Raw genomic sequence first — 17,591 nt, 5'->3', positions numbered from 1 at the left:
TCCCACCTGTCTGTTCTTCTGGGTCTCAAGTATTTCCTCACCAGCCCCATGGGATCTACCTCCTGACTGTCTCCTGAGCTCCTGTTCCCAGCCGCATTCCTGGCCTCTTGAACTAGATTCCATATTCAGGTGGCTACAGGAAATTTTAGCTCTCTTGCTTCCAATATGCCATTGGAACAAGGAGGGGGGAGGATTTTGTTTTGTTTGTTTGTTTGTTTGTTTGTTTGTTTGTTTGAAGGAGAGAAAGGGTAGATGTCCTTCTCCAAAATAAAACAGACACACACACACCCACCTTTTTGCTGTAGATATGTCATTCCTTTAGCACCCATTTCTCACTTTTGAGACTACTCCTCCTCACTTCCAATTAGAGAGAAGGAGCTTTCCAGTTTGCTTTTAGAGAAGAAATAAATATCCTCCTTTAGCATCTATTCATCACTTGTGAGACAGGTTTTTTCTAATTAGAAGGAAGGAACTTCTAAGTCTATTTTAGAGGAGAAATAAATATTCTCCTTCCCAAAATGCATTTTCAGCCAAAATATACCAGCTGGGGAAAAGTTAGAAATTTTACTAGGTTTATCTTTATAAACTATCTGAGCTGCTCCTGTTATAAATGGCCTCTGACATAAACCATTCTGGAAATTTCTGAGACAACATTGAACCAAGACTTTTGACTACAGACTTAAACTTATTTCATCGCATGTGTATTATAGACAGCTAAAAGATGTTTAATTAAGAGCACAAACCTAGCAAGAAAATAATCTCAACTAGCAGAAGATAAAGTGTTAGCCTTGAGAAAAGAAATATACTCCACTCGCTGGGCTCTACTTTATTGCACTATGAGACTCAACACTGGTTGGCTTGGAAATTCAGTCATTAGTGGAGTTGACAAGCATTACAGGCACATGGTTAAGAATGAGTCAGCTGAAAATCTTGGGACAGGCTGTTTGAGATTCAGAGAAACAAACGAATCTCTCCTTCCATTTTAACTTGCCTTTTCTATTTTGGAAGAAACAGACTCTAAATTTCTATACTTTCACAAAGAACATTTACTGTCACTTGAATGTGTCCCTTCAATTCCATTCTATTCTGAAAGCATCTTTCCTTCACCAGTCTGCTTTAGTAAATATTTATACCCAATCATCTCAAGTCCATTGGACTCCATCACATGTGTGTTTCAATTATTTAAAATCAGGATAGCGTCTCCTGGGCAGCTAATGAAGTCTCAATAGATATACATTATTGAAGCATATTGTTATTTATTCACCTAATAAATCAAGCCTATTGGGGAGTGTAGATGCAATTCAAGCACTAGAAATGAGGAATAATGATGGCATAGATCATTTCTGAATCACTCTAGCCCATTTTACAGCCTGCAAAATACACTGAATTCCATAAAAGTGACAAATGACACAATATTGTAATAAATAGCTATAGCTTGTGCATTGTGTATTGGAGCTTAGATTCATATTGAAGCTCTCTGTCAAAAGAGTGGATGATGAATTAAGTATTGAAATCATGCTCTGTAAAAAGGAATTATATGTTTTCCATTTATCTTGATTTATTATATGGCATCATGTGCTTAAGTATATGTAACCTTTCCAAATTGAGTTGATTTAATATTAAGGAGAAATTGTTACAAAGGAAAATTTGGTATGTTTGGAATTCTTTATTTCTCTGCTTTATTTTTATAAAACTTTTAAATACTCCATGGTTTCTTAATCCTACTAAATTATTTTTTTAGTTGTATTCCTGGATATCTGCAGTAACATTTACAGGGCTCATTAAAAATGAAAGTGCTATATCACAATTAATATTTCTCATTCAAATTCAAACGTCTTCATATTAAAAATCTAGAAAACTTTCAATTTATATTAAATATAAATTAACAGAAGGGTGAATTTAGACTTCCACAATGATGGATTGAAGAATGAATATGTTTTGAATTTTTGAATTCATCCTAATTTCTGGAAATTTAAGTGAAAACTCTACCACTGTGCTTATTATTGGAAAATAGTAATTAGAGGAATAAACAAATACCAACAGCATTATATTGGTCCCTGCTATTTCTCCCCCACCTTAGCAACGTGGCAACAAAATGATTAAGAAGAGGAAAAACCCCAACTTTTATTTCATTGTTTCCTGAGGAGATGACATGTTTTTTCCTAGTCATAGAGCACTGACTTTATTTACTTGTGTTTTCTAAAGTTTACTTTGTGGCATACTTCGGAAGACCAGAATCTGAACAAGCCAGTCTGAACATTAACCAGCATGAAAGTCAGGGGAGCAAAGTGAAGAAATGAAACATATCTGTGACCCTCTCCACTTTCCCTGGGGCCCATCTGACGTTACATCTTCTGTTTGCCCTCTGCTTGTAAGCCTCTTCTTTGAGATATTCTTGAAGGCCTCCTTAGGTTGCTGGCTGGTGGGACAGAGCTCTCAGCAGATCTGCAGTGGGTTGAAGGATAAATGGTTTGAAATACAGTGACCTGAGGTTTGCCATTTTCTGCTACAACCGCAGGCAATTTAATTCGTACTGCAGTTTTTCCAAATGTGTAAATGGACCCAATCCTGCTTCCTGTGAGGATTAAGCGGGGTCCTCTATATAAAGCATACCACACAGTTTTGAAGTGATCATCTACCATAAGGTGCTATGAAAACTTTTTACGTCTTACCCCCCAGCTTAAAGTGTAAATTTTCTGGTTTGAATTCCATCAACAGGCACTATACTTTGGGGCCCTTCTCTAGACTATCCTAGACCATGTTCTATGCCATATTTTTAAAATTCTCACAACAGCAGGAAGGTAAATATATTCTCTTTATTTAACTGATGCGGAAAGTTGCCCACAGAGTAGTTAAGGGGGTGTCCAAGGTCACTGAGATAGTAGAATGTGGGACTCAAGCCCAGGGTGGTCTGATAGCAAAGCACCTATTCCTCCCACTTATACCATATTGATTCTCACTAATGACTATTACTATTTAGAAACTGTACATTATAAAACATAAAGTACTTAGCATAGTGCGTACCCTCATACAAGTTTTAAATGAATGAATCAATAATTGAGGACATAGATGTTGCTCTCAATATCCTGTGTTCTCCCTTGGCACCAACATAGTGCCGTATACACAGTAGGCAGGAGGGAGGCGGAAAGGAAAAACAGGAGAAATGAAGTGGATGAGTGAAGCACGGTGGTGGTGGAAAAATGAGAAAAGACAAAGTGGGGGGAGAGAGAAAGAATTCCTTAGGAAATTTCTGTTTCATCCTGTGAAAAAAATCATACAAATATTTACTGCTTTTAGGCTTCAGTGAACTGTATTTGTTGTTTTTAATCCCAATGAAGAAGAAAGACTGAAAGATTTTCACTCACAATATAATCTCTCTCTCCGTTCACCCATTAATAATTTCATTCAGTTTCAATCACTTAGAATTGTGTGGGCCAAAGATGCTCTTATTGCCTTCAAGGAACATTGATGGATCTGAAATGCATCATCTGAGTGATATACCCAAATGCTACTCAAGTGTAAACCTCCTCTGAGCTCAGTAGGGCCTCATCTTGGAGTTGATAGCAAGAACGCATGGAAGCCTCCGTGCAAGCGCTCATTTGTTTTGGTGCTCTGCGCTGGACTTGTGTTCTGTCAACACAAGGACTCAGTCACTGCCTTCCTAATCATAGTGGACCAAGGAATAGCTTTAGGTCTGTGTTTTCCTTTGTGTTGCAGCCAGTGCTCTTTTCTTGTCATCCTCAAAATGCCTAGGATAGTATAGGGCAGGAAATAATGTCCTTAGTGAATACTTGTTCAACTGGATTGAACTGAATAAGCAGGAAGCAATGGAGTAATAGCTCTTTGTTACCACAGTGCCCCCTTGATCTAGTCTCTTGCTTTGTCCCCAGTACTTAAAGTCTTCTTATTGAGACATGGTGACAACCCACCCTCTTTGAATGGGGCTACTTGCAATGGGTTTTAAAGTCTAATGCCAATAGCCACTAGGAAACCAAAAATATAAACACATTTCTCCTCTGTACTTGGATTATTTAGTGAGATCAACTGTGGCTCTCTTAGAGGAGTGAAAGGAACCATGAAAATCAGGGTAAGAGAAATGGAACAGCACATACCTACCCTGAGTGTGGAGCTTGACATGACAAAATATGATGTCTAAAATGCCCGACCCAGACAGCAGGAGGCCTACATTCCAATCTCAGACTTGCTACTTATAAGCTATGTGACTCCTTGGTATGTAATCTAATTTCCTTGTGCCATGAGATTCCTTATATTTAAAGTGGGTCAGGCACTGTGTTGGGTACACATGGCTCAGCCAATGAATCATTCATTCATTCAACAAATACTTTTGAAGTCCTTTCTGTATACCAGTCACTATTCCAGTTGCTAGGGGTATGCTAATAAACAAAATGGACAAAAATAAGTTACACCAGCCTTTATGGTGGGGATGGTAGACAACATGTAAGATAAGTTACTGTGTCATCTGTTTGATAGTAATGAGTGCTAAGAAGAAAGTTTAAGCGGTGATAAGGTATAATGGGTTTTGTTATAGTTCTCAAGAGTGGAGATTTTTCTGCCTCCCTCCTTTCTTTTCTTTTCCTCCCTCCTTCCTTCCCTTCTTTCTCTTTTTCTTTCCTCCCTTTGATTCCCCTTGCCTCTTTTCCTTTTTTTCTTTCTTTTTCTTTCTTTCTTTCTCTTTCTTTCTTTCTTTCTTTCTTTCTTTCTTTCTTTCTTTCTTTCTTTCTTTCTTTCTTTCTTTCTTTTCTTTTCTTTCTTTCTTTCTTTCTTTCTTTCTTTTTCTTTCTTTTTCTTTCTTTCTTTCTTTCTCTCTCTCTCTCTCTCTCTCTCTCTCTCTTTCCCTCCCTCCCTCCCTCCCTCCCTCCCTCCCTCCCTCCCTCCCTTCCTTCCTTCCTTCCTTCCTTCCTTCCTTCCTTCCTTCCTTCCTTCCTTCCTTCCCTGTTTTAGATGGCATGATACGGAGATGAGTCACTGAGAAGGTGATGTGGGCAGAAAGTCCATGAGGGTGGTGATGGGGCAAGCCATCTTGGCACCTGGAGGAAGAATATTTTAGGCAGAGGACAGGCAATGGTGTTGGGGCTGAGGCAGAATGACTGTGACAGGACATTATACTACACAATGGAAGCTGTTCTTTAAAACAATTTGGCAGTATTACAGTAAATGGAAAAATTAGACTCACAGTGTTTTTATGTAGGAATAAATTTAGATGTACAGAATAGTTGTGAAGAGTGACAGGGATTTCCCACTTGTTAATTTGCATTACCATAGTGCATTTATCAAAACTAAGTAACTTTATTCTGATTCTGCCAATTTTTCTATTAACACCCTTTTTCTGTTCCAGGATCTAATCCAGAATATGACATTACATTTAGGAGAGACAGTATTTGATACTCAGGTATTCAGTGAATTAAATTTTATTACTTTGTATCATGTGGCATTTGAAGGACAGCTGCTAACATTAGTTAGATAGGCCATTGAGTCTTCATTAGGTGGGGTCAAACATGGTAGAAAGAACACTGAGGAGGTGTTCTGGAGAACACCTCTGGAGACCTGGGTTCTTGTTTCAGCTCTGCCACTAACTGTGTCTCCTTGGACAGCTTTCTCTCTAAATGTGAGGCAAGTAACTCCTGTATGAAATGTAGAAATTTAGGTCTGGTTTCTAAGACCATTCCAGCCTCTTAATTCTGCTGTGGCATTATCATGGCTTCAGTGTCTTCACATACGGAAATATAAAATTATGTGACTGATTTCTTTAGTGCTAAGCAGGGATTTGTTGCAAAGTCATAGTAGGCTATAGAGAATTCTAGAGTTGCCTCTGCCCACACAATTTCATCCCATCCACCATCCATGCCCTGTCCTGTCCCCTGCACTTGTTCCACTCAATAGGAGCAAATGGCTGAGACCATCAATAAAAAAGGGACTATTCTCAGTGTTTTACTTGTGTTTCTGAAAACACCCTTATGAAGTGTGTACTATTTCTGCCCACTCTCTGGCTTACCCCTTAAGGTAGACAGGATAATGGCTCTCTAAAGATGTTCTTGCAGAGCCCGTGAATAGCTTACCTTCCATGGCAGAAGGTGATAATAGTGTGTGCGATGTGCTAATAGTAAGGATCAGGAGATGGGGCGATTACCCTGCATCCTCCAGCTGGACCTGATGTACTCATAAAGGTACTTGTAAACAAGAAACTTAGAAGGGAGAGAAGATGCTATGCTTCTGTCTTAGAGGCAGGAAGTGGCCACCAGCCCAGGAATGTATGAGGCCTCGAGAACCTGGAAAAGGTAAGGAAACACATTCTTTACTGGAGCCTCCAGACGGAACGCAGGCTCCAGACTGTAACATTATAAATTTGTATTTTTTATGCCACTGACTTTGTGGTAATTTGTTACATCAGCAATACATACTCACAGAGGTTAAAAAAATGTGTGCAGGATTGCACAGCTGACAGGTGTTGCGATCTAAATTAGAACCCAACAGTTTATACTCAGAACCACATTGGTAGGTACCAGGCCATGTTGCTTCACTGAAGTAATAAAAGAGCCTTCCCTGCAGGCTTCTTATAGAGCTTGAGGAACTGCATGGAGAACACACGGTCAGCACACCCAAGTAATATCCAATGTTTGTATTATAATGAACCCAACAATGTGCAGTGCTATTCACTCACTGCTTCTCCATCCTGCACATTTTGCAACCATTCCAGAACCTCCTTAAGTCTGAGTCCCACACTTTCATGCTAAGTTCTGATCTGTTTGACTCCTAAACCAGGGCAACAAGAATAACAATCACAAAAATAACCCCAATGCATTTGTATAGTAACTTAGAATCTCAGATTGTTTGGGAACACATGATCATACTTAGTTTTGAGTCCAACAGCTCTGGAAATGAGATGAGAGCATCAGTCACCCCTGCTGTTTTTGTCCCTCTTTCCATCTTCATCTTTTCTTCCTTTTACCTTTTGCATCTTGCCTATTCTTATGTATTTGTCCATATATCACTGAGTCCATGTCTTTACCCTGACCCCAGCCTTTTTCTTGCTTACGTAGCAGGCCGGAACAAAGATGTCATATTTATTGTCATTTGATACATAAAAAGAATTTGTGTATTTATTTATTTATTTTTTAAAGATTTTATTTATTCATGAGAGAAAGAGAGAGAGGCAGAGACACAGGCAGAGGGAGAAGCAGGCTCCATGCAGGGAGCCTGATGTGGGGCTTGATCCTGGGACTCCAGGATCACGCCCTGGGCTGAAGGCAGGCACCAAACCACTGAGCCACCCAAGGATCCCCAGAATTTGTGTCTTTAATGTGAAGATGTAATTTACGTGTTTTTATAATATAAGGATAAGAGAAGTAGAAGGTATTGTATGTTTCTTCAAACTCCACAAGTAAGCCTAAGTTGCTTTTTTTAATGTGGCATTTAGCAGCATTTTCTTACATTATATGTTAATAGTCTGGGTTTGGAGAAATACCCCCAAGGAGGAAAGGATGTGTGGGAATAGAGTAATTGAGGCACAGAAGCCTGTTTCAGATGTGCTTTTTACTACTGACTGAGAGTCTCTTAGAGTTACTGAAGATGAAAGTGTGGATTGTGGTTTCTAATTCATCTTCTTTTCTCCTTGTTATTGGTACAAAGAGGAGGAACAAGACAAATCCTGTGAGGATGAGGAAAGGCACCCATTTTTCTATTTGCTCTACATTTGGGCTTAAATTGCTGCAAAGTCATTCCCTGGGGGAATTCTGGAGTAACTGCAGGTTACTAATAAATACTCCCCACTTTGATTTCTGCAGCCTCAGCATTTTCAGCCCCATAAGAGATGCTCTGAACAAGCAAATGTGATTTTAAGTTAGCTCTAAAATATGTCCCGATATGTGGGAACTATTTTTAAGACAACAGCAAGGACCTGACAGACTGCTATTTGCTGGAATGTGAATTGCCTCACATCTCTTTTGACCTTGCCCCACAATGAGGCTGCATCAAGCTATCATTGTCCCTTGGGACAACATATTTTGCATTGTACTGTGCATTAGTGCTCCCCTGAAAGATGCTGGCCATTTTTAAGCTGTATAATGGGGAAGAGAAAGTGGATGGCAAAACGGAGAACTGGGGAAAGAGGCAAGGGCCCCACAAGGGAAAAAGAAACAAAAAAACTGCAAAATGAAACGAGTAAAAGAGCAAGAGGATAAAATAGAGTGACAAATAACACTTACTATATACACTTACATCTGTCAATCAATCGTCTATCATCTATCACTGATTTATCTAACAATAATCTATCATCTACCTGTTGATTATGTATCTATGTATCTATCATGTAGGAGGCAGGAGGAAGAATGGTATATTTGAGCTGAAGCAAATCAGAATAGTAAAAGTCATCTTTATAGTTCTTTTGTCAAACAGGGTGAATGCCAAGAAAGTCTAGTTGGGGGTGGGAGGTTTCTCTTCTTTACTCTCAGCCATCCCTCTCCCCTAGCTTTCTCTGTCCTCATCAAAACCAGATGCTAAGTTTGAAAACAGGATTATGAAGACTATTTAAAATACTTAAGGGAAACTAGGTTTGTCACCAAAGACTTTGCCAGGTACAAAACAAACTGAAAAACAAGGTGTTTGGAATGAAGCCAGGTAACCTTGGCAGGTAGGGGTGGGTACGGGTAGCTTGGGTATTATAGTTCACTCAAAGGGACTAGGACAGAAAGGATCACCAGTGTTCTTTTTTTTTTTTTTAATTTTATATATTTATTCATAAGAGACATACAGAGAGAGAGGCAGAACATAGGCAGAGGGAGAAGCAGGCTCCTCACAGGGAGCCCGATCTGGGACTCGATCCCCAAACTGGGATCACGCCCTGAGCCAAAGGCAGATGCTCAACCACTGAGCCACCCAGGCGTCCCAGGATCTCCAGTGTTAATATCAATGAGAGGCCCTAAAGTACAACCAGCGCACCTCTAGGTGTTCAATCATCTAACTAGATATTTGGATATAACTCCAATGAATCCAATGCAAAACATTTAGTGAGCGACCTTGGTAATAGGTCCACAGGAGGGAGAATGATGAGGAAGCTTTAAATCATGCTATGAAGAATTGATGAAGGAATTAGAAATATTTAGATTAGAATAGGAAAGACTCTTGGGGACTGCGATATATGAAATACCTGCGGGGTTTTCATGGAAAGGAAGAGCGAAATTTATTCTGCTCTATTGTAGACTGATGTTTCTGAAACTTTTCATTGGAACTCATCTGAGTGGACAATACTCCTCTAGTAGACCATGTCAAGGTGGCTCCTAGCTGGATAGGAGAACTGATGGAGGCAACGAAGGTGGTAGTTACATCTCTACAGAAAAATGAACTTCCTATTGATGAAAGTTCTGATAATGAATTGAATTGCTTTGGTAGGTAGTGAGCTCCTTGACACTCATGGTGTTCAAGCTGAAGCTTAATGACTTTCTGGTGGGAAGAGACTATAATAATATTTCCAAGTTTCCAGTATTTTTATAATTCTTCTGGACAAAAGACACCAAATATGTTTTTAAAAAGCCTTTGGATCAGTAAGTGTTCAAGAAAAATCACGGATTGGGTGATTACTATGTGCAGCATACTGTGATCTGAAAGGAAAGAGAAGCTCCATTTCAGGCTAGATACAGATTAAACAAGAACAGTCAATCTATGCTGGACATGTGGCTCAAGAAATCAACTGAGTATCAGTTGCACTCACATGAGCCTGAGAATGAAGAACAAGGATAGCATAGTTTTTTTTTAATTTAAAATCAATTACAGGTAAATTTTGTAATGAAAAAAATTTGTGCATTTTGTCCAAGAGGGAATTAGTTCTCTTTAAAAGCAGGCAGTATGCCAAGCACTTTATGCACACACCAAATTTCAAAATTCTTATAACTACCCTGTGAGGTGGGTTACTCATTAAAGACGTGACAAAGCCAGGATTCCAGGCTGGTAGGATGTTAAAGAATTTTTTTTTCTTTTTTTTCCCATTCTCCACTGTGTCCTACCTCTCTTTATACTTGCCTTGATCATAGCATGTGGCACATTGTACTATTGTCATCACTTTCTTGACTCATCTCCTCCTTACTTGAGGACAGGCATCCTTTTATGTCTTGTATCACTAGCACTTTTCATGGGTACTAGTGTACAGTTAACGTTGCATAAGAGTTTGTGAGTAATAATTGTGTGTGAGGGGGAAGAGGCAGACACACAAGAACTAACTTTAGAAGGCTGGAGTGAAAAGGAGACCAGAAAAATGATTTTAGTGCCAATGACATTTTTATCATCAAATGATATAAAGATTTCTCTTCTACTCACTGTGATCTAATGAATTCACCACAAGCCACATGTGCCTCGTTAAGTATAAATTAATTCTAATTAGATAAAATTGAAAATTTTATTTCCTTAGTCACACTACCCACAAGTGGCTAGTTGGCCATGTTATTGGATAGTGAAGATGTTGAATATTGCCATCATTGAAGAGAGCTCTATAGGACATGCTGAAAGAGAACCAACAAGCAATATTTTAGAAGAAATAAAGAGAAATTTTAAAAGGCAAATTCAAATTTTGCATCAACTAAAATGTAGGGAAAAAAGGACAGGGATGAGGAAGAAGTACAACAGGAAGAGAGTCTTTGAAGAGGAACAACAAAACAAAACAAAACTCCTTACTTCAGAAGAAACAGATTAATCTGAGGTGCCCCGATTCTAATACAGGTTTCTCTCACTATCCAAAAGTAGAGCGTTCCCACAAATTCTTTCATAGACCATAATGGCATAAAGTGAAAGAACGATTACCATTTCATAAAGCAAAAGTCCTCTTTAGATTTCTTTCAGTTAGTGAAATCAGGTACTAATGTAGGGTTTTCATAAAAGTAAAGTGGCATAAAGTGAACTTCTGGATGGTGGGGAAAGCCCATAGCTCCATAAATATTACAGACCCTCATATCCATCTACCTTCATTTCACTTGCTTGGGGTCCAGTTTCAATCCCACAGTCCTCTAGAATAACCACTCCCTTTCTGACACCGTAAATTCTGAGTTCTCTTTTTATGCCATCATACTTCTTAGCAACAACACCACTCTGCAGCATCCAAGTCTTCGCTTCCTCATGCCTGCACCTGTGTAGCTGAATGTGGCTGGAGAAAAGCCTATTATCATGCTGACTGGTTGCACATTAAAGTCCTGATAATTAAGCTTGTGTCTTTAATGCCCACAACACTAACAAGCAATCATAGAACATTTCTGTTGTCCATGCATTCTCCCTTTTTTAGGTAACTTCCTGCACCTATGTCCATATGCTCTCCTCTCCCTTCTGTTACTGGGGGTTAATGGTCCTTTGAGGCCAGCCCTCTACCCAGGCACTGCATCTACTGGCTTTCTGCTACTCAAGTCACTCCAGAAATCATCCCATTTCTTTCCTGCACCACCAATTTATTTCTTGGAGTATTATAAACATTCTGAAATTTCTTCCATTTTAAAAAAAGTCTATCTTCATCCTTTATTAGCTGTCTTTTATAGAAAATCTCCTTGGAAAAACTGCTTTTCTCTCTCCAGTTTTCTTATATTCTTATAATACCAAATTAATTAGAATTCCTTTCTTTTTTCCTACTCCACCTTGATGTATCTTGTCAAGGACACCAATAACTTCTATAGTTAAATTTAATGACAATTTTATTGGGATCCCTGGGTGGCGCAGTGGTTTAGCACTGCCTTTGGCCCAGGGCGCGATCCTGGAGACCCGGGATCGAATCCCACGTCGGGCTCCTGGCGCATGGAGCCTGCTTCTTCCTCTGCCTGTGTCTCTGCCTCTCTCTCTCTCTCTGTGACTATCATAAATTAAAAAAAAAATGACATTTTTATTATTATTATTTTTTTTAATGACAATTTTTAACCCTCATTTTATCTGTCAGCAACATTTGGTTCAGTGGATCAATTCCTTTAAACACTTTTTTTTTTTTTTTTTTTTTTTCAGTTTCTTCCAAGGCAGCCCACTCTCCTGGTCTTTTATGTCATTGATTACTATGTTTCAGTCTCTTCTCTCAGACCTCATTCTCATGGCTTCCATTATCTATGTCCATCCTATATCTCCCCCCAGTCCTCCAGACTCAATATCCTACTGCCTTCTGTCCTCTCCATTCAGACATCTAACAGCCATGCACATCCAAATGTACTCTTGAAACATCTTCACTACTTTGGTTTATGGCAACTCCCCCAACAGCTGGAGTCTGCCTCATCTCTTATCTGTCTCTCAACATCACACAGACACCCATCTGCCAATCCTATTGGCTCTATCCTCAAAATGTTTCTAGAGTCTGAACCCTTCTTACCACTGCCACCATGTCTATCAGGTTTCAGCCAGCATTATCTCTCACACACATTATTACAGATCCTTCCTAACAGTTGTTCTTGCATTCATGCTTTGTCTTTATGACTATTCACTCCGCAGCTGTAACAGTACTATTAAAACAGGGTCAGATCATGGCTGGTGAAATTTCTCTGTTCATTAAGCTCCAAGACTTCTCCTTTCACTCAGTGAAAACCAGAATCATTACAGTGGCCTGTGAGAACCTACAAAATCTTCACCCTCTCCCTAAATTCCAATACCCTTATCTTATTATTCTCATCTTGTACTTCTCTCCCTTGTACTTTATCAGAAAAACTGATACACTTGTTGTCCTTTGAACTTGCCAGGCATTACTCAGGGTACTTGTTTATTTTTGTTTGCCTCCACTTGGAGCATTCTCCTAGATATTCACATACTTCAGACATTCTGGATATTTATTAAAATGTTCCTTAGTATAGGATTGTGAGAGAAAAGAGAACAAATGCAATCTTTTGCCCAAGAGACTCTGGTGACTTGTCCAAGAACTGGGTTTATAGAAGAAAATCATCCAGGGATAGAATTTCCACTTAACACTCATCTTATAAATTTTGAAAAATGGGTGATGTCTTAGTTGGATGATGAATTGTAATAAAGCTTAGATCATTTACATTATATTATGGTATATATATGATATGTATAAAGTACAATACTATATACCATATTATGCTATATAAATAAATGATGATTACCACTCACTCTCTCCTGTATATATACACATATGCACACACACATACAGACATGGAAGGAAATTAACAATATTAAAGACTAGAAGACCTTTCCCATTATAAAAAGAAGCACTATGCTTTGTAAATAATTTTATGAAGATAATAGAATTGGAGGTAACCACATTGTGGCTCTATGCTTAAATACTTGAATTGATCTCCTCAGAAAGAATTTCAGGGGCTTATTTATATAAATATGCTAACAGTCTGGAACAAACATAATAAAACATGATTTAGGCCAGTAGACTTTGGACTATTTATTTATTTATGTATTTAATATCTATCCATTTATTCATGAGAGACACAGAGAGAGACGCAGAGACACAGGCAGAGGGAGAAGTAGGCTCCCCACAGGGAACCCTAAGCAGGACTCAATCTGGGATTCCAGGGTCACACCCTGAGCAAAGGCAGATGCTCAACCACTGAGCCACCAGGTGTCCCTGAACAATTTATTTTCTCTAGGAAAGAAAATAGATAATAATAATATCCAAAATAATAACCAAAATCAGTTCCTTGAAATCTCAGATTATAGTGACATGAAAAGATAAATAAATTCCTATTAGTACATGAAAGGTTTAGAAATTCAGGGAAACTGATCAAACCTCTTTGTCCCATTCAGTCTTTCAAGTGTTAGAGCTGTGGCATTAGCTTTCAGAGATAAAAGGAAAACCATAGCAAGTGATATAACCATCTCCTGATACTTTTTAATGAGAAGAAAAAAGAAAATTAGCATTTGTTGAGAGGATACAATGTACCAGGCATCATTTTTTTTAAAATTTTTATTTATTTATGATAATCACAGAGAGAGAGAGAGAGAGAGAGGCAGAGACACAGGCAGAGGGAGAAGCAGGCTCCATGCGCCGGGAGCCGATGTGGGATTCGATCCCGGGTCTCCAGGATCGCGCCCCGGGCCAAAGGCAGGCGCCAAACCGCTGCGCCACCCAGGGATCCCTGTACCAGGCATCATGATAAGATTTTAATGTGATAGTCCTTGGGGCGCCTGAGTGGCTCAGTCCAGTAAGTGTCTGCCTTTGTTTCATTTCATGATCCCAGGGTCCTGGGATTGAGTCCCACATTGGGCTCCCTGCTCAGAAGGGGGTCTACCTCTCCCTCTCCCTGTGCTCCCCTCGCCCTCATTAGCACTCTTTCCCAAATAAATAAAATCTTGAAAAAAAAAGTGATAGTCCTCAAAATGGTCCATGTGGTGGATAATGTTATCTCTTCTTAAAGATGAAGAAACTGAAGTTTAGGATCCAGGTAAGATTGATATCATGTGCTGTTCATTACAGAGCCGGTGCTCCTCCTCTTCCACCATTTTGGAGAATTTAAAGACAAACTGAAAACCTTAGTGGAAACTATAGTATTCAAATGACAAATACATGAATTTGTATATTAGGAACTAAGAAGATATGTGAAAAAAAATAAATAAAGGAAAAGATTAGGCCAAACACAAAGTCATGATCTATATGCATGTCAGAGTGTGGAAGAAATAAAGAGAAAGCACTAATAGGATTACTTGAAATTTGGAAAGGTGATCCTGAAAGAAAAACTGTGGCTAAGGGAGGAGTTCTTTATAGGTCAGTCTGGGGAACAAGACTGTGCAGGGAAAGGAGCAAGAATATGGTCAAAAGCTACCATACAGAGAAGCAAAAAATAATCCACAAGCAGGATTCTCAGTTCAGGAAAACTAGATTTTTAATGATCTCTTGGAAAAGGAAGTTGTTCTTGGGCCTGCTGACCTAGTTCCTGAATTCTAAGGGAGTTTTGAGGACTGCTAGGAAAATGGTCTTTATCTTCTTAGACTACTGTCTAGGGGAGAAAGCAGACACACATGGAAGGAATGCAATGAATAGTTCTTGAATGACTTATGGTGTCAAGAGTGATGAGACAGAGGATAAGAAGTAACTGATATTGGGATGCCTGGGTGGCTCAGTGGTTGGGCGTCTGCCTTTGGCTCAGGGCATGATCCCGGGATCCCTGGGATTGAGTCCTGCATCACGCTACTTGCATGGAGCCTGCTTCTCCCTCTGACTACATCTCTGTCTCTCTGTGTCTCTTGTGAATAAATAAATCTTTAAAGAAGTAACTGATATTAACTACAAGTCATTGCAAAATTTGTTTCAGAAGTCTGCCCCAAAGTTAGCGTTACTTAAAGTCCCTGAAAGGAGATGACCCTATACTGAGAAAGCATCAAAGAATGATAATTTCATTTGTTTATGTAGTGCTGAGAAGAAAATCATGAGAAGTACCAAAAGGTAGTGGAGAAGAAACTGATGAGAGTGTGGCAGTTTATTCCAAGTGGAACCCAAATGTCATGTTTAATACGTCGATAGGGAAGAGAAGAAAGTCCCGGGGCTTTTTCAGGCCAAGGACAGTAGTGTCTGTAGGAATGGTTAGACAAAAGAGAATTATCCATATATATATAGATGACCCTAGAACACCATAGGGGTTCTGGGCATGATCCACATATAGCTTTTGACTCCCCAAAAACTTAACTACTGATAGCTTACTATTGACCAGAAGTTGATTAACACCCATTTTATTTGCTGTCTGTGTTATATATTGTATTCTTAAAATAAGCCAGAGAAAAAATGTTATTGAGAAAATAATAAGGAAAACAAAATGCCAAAATACAGTTATAGTACTATGCTGGTGTTTTTTTTTTTTTTTTGAAGACTTTATTTGAGCAAGAAAAAGAGAGTGAGACCATAAGAAGGGTAGAGAGGAAGGGAGAAGGAGGGGGAAGGAATTGCAAGCAGATTCCATACTGAGTGTGGAACCTGACATGGGGTTCCATCTCACAATCCTGAAATTATGACCTTAGCCAAAACCAAGAGTGGATGCTTAACTGACTGAGCCACCAAGGCTCCCCAGTGCTGTATTTACTTATTTTTTAAAAATCCATGTATAAGCAGACCCATGCAATTCAAACCCATGTTTTTCTAAAGTTCATTGTGTGTGTGTGTGTGTGTGTGTGTGTGTGTATAGAAGAGACAGGCTAACAACTGTTAATCCACTACAATGTGCTATTTCCTTCACTTGTATTATTTTATTTGTTCTTCATCATGAGTCTGTGGGTGTTATACTCCTGAGATTGATGGAAGATTCATGTTTTGTTCAAAATTACAGTGCTCATACACTCATAATAGCTGAAAATTTGATTCTAGGCCTGGTCAGGTGGCTGATTTATTGTCCCTACTCCTTCCACTAGGCCAGATTGCCTTCAGATGAGAAGTTTAAAGAAAAAGGCAAGAAAAAGAGGAATAAAAGTTGAAGAATATCAGAAAGGCATAACACAATAACAGATGAGCTGGTGGTTGTGATATTAAAAGCATCACTAAAATTTTTTGGCATATAGATTAACTAGGTTGAAGTAGAAATTTCTACTGGTTACCACCAGTGTGATGTTTTTAGAGGGAGAGCTGTCAGGGCCAGGATGGATGTGGTAGCCAGATACAAAGTCCTATCAGTAATGAAATGCCTTGCTCCATGGGTTTAAATGGAGAGTTTTAATGAATGGACTATTTACTCAGGTGCAGGAAAAGTTAAAGGATAATGAAATTTGCAGGATGAGAAATAGTGAGAGCATCCCAATTTTTTAAGGGATTGAGGTATTAAAAAAAGGTTATTTCATTTGTTTATGTCACTATACTTGGTCCTGAGAAAGGGGTGGGGGAGGAGGAATGGTATTACTGGAATTTGTCATCTCTAGAATTGGCTAAGAACTATAGCTTCAGGAGAAGCGTTGCTGAAAAGAAGCTATGGTCTTAGAGGAACACAACCGCTGCCAAAAACGTAAGTGGGCATAGAGGGTCCTGGAGACAGAAAAAATTAATATCCCTGCCTCTGTTGGATTCAGCCCTATGATCTGCCATCAGGACAAGATAGCTTGGGCCATAGAGATGCCCCTCTTGGAGCACAGAGCAAAGTAGAAAGAGTAGAGAAGAGTCCTGAAGTAGAAAACAAGAAAAGTCAGCAAAGGGGTTGAGTATCACGAATGAGCTAATGAACACACATTCTCTCCTGGAACCACCCCAAATAAAACAACACTAAACAAAAACGCAGCACCTGCTCTGCAAATGCAGACTTAAGATATGTCCTTTGGCAACGCTTTCCAATAAAATTACTGCCTCCATGCCATCCTACATAGAAATTCTTCAAGCACCAATGCATAGGGGAAAAATACTTTTCCCAGAGAGGGGTGAGGAGAGAAAACAGTGCAAATAATTGTTTGCCTTAGATAAGAGAAAGTCAGGAAGACAAAGCTAATGGGGATGCAAAGGGAGCATAGAAATTAAGAAGAAGAACAGGCTAATTAATGTTATAGGAACAAACTTTGTGCCGAATTATTAAGACAAATGAGAAAGAGCAAATGAGGATCACCCAAATCATGATCTGGGGATAAAGTCTCTGGGGCTGCAGAAAGGTGGTGTTCATATTCTTTCTCCCTGGCCTTTGCAGCAGCATTCAATACTG

General features: G+C 39.1%; 1 protein-coding gene and 1 long non-coding RNA gene across 7 annotated transcripts in view; one reads left to right on the top strand and one right to left on the bottom strand.

Moving 5' to 3' along the window:
* The window catches only part of DPP10 (dipeptidyl peptidase like 10), a 1,281,550-nt gene that overhangs the window by 115,427 nt on the left and 1,148,532 nt on the right, over positions 1–17,591 (top strand). The gene's annotated exons all lie outside the window — the stretch shown is intronic.
* Positions 2,097–11,032, bottom strand: LOC144291730 (uncharacterized). 5 transcript variants are annotated; one of them, XR_013359183.1, is made up of 6 exons: positions 10,966–11,032; positions 10,327–10,508; positions 10,033–10,239; positions 6,424–6,589; positions 6,078–6,287; positions 2,097–2,445 (listed from the first exon to the last, which is right to left on the bottom strand). It is a non-coding gene; the product is annotated as an uncharacterized LOC144291730 (long non-coding RNA). The 5 variants fall into 5 exon arrangements; XR_013359181.1 differs by having other exon boundaries at positions 10,807–11,013; XR_013359184.1 differs by having other exon boundaries at positions 10,950–11,003.

This window comes from Canis aureus, chromosome 20 (assembly GCF_053574225.1).
Source record: "Canis aureus isolate CA01 chromosome 20, VMU_Caureus_v.1.0, whole genome shotgun sequence".
Classification (NCBI taxonomy): domain Eukaryota; kingdom Metazoa; phylum Chordata; class Mammalia; order Carnivora; family Canidae; genus Canis; species Canis aureus.
Note: the sequence above shows the minus strand (reverse complement) of the source record. Positions and strands in the feature narration are given on the sequence as shown.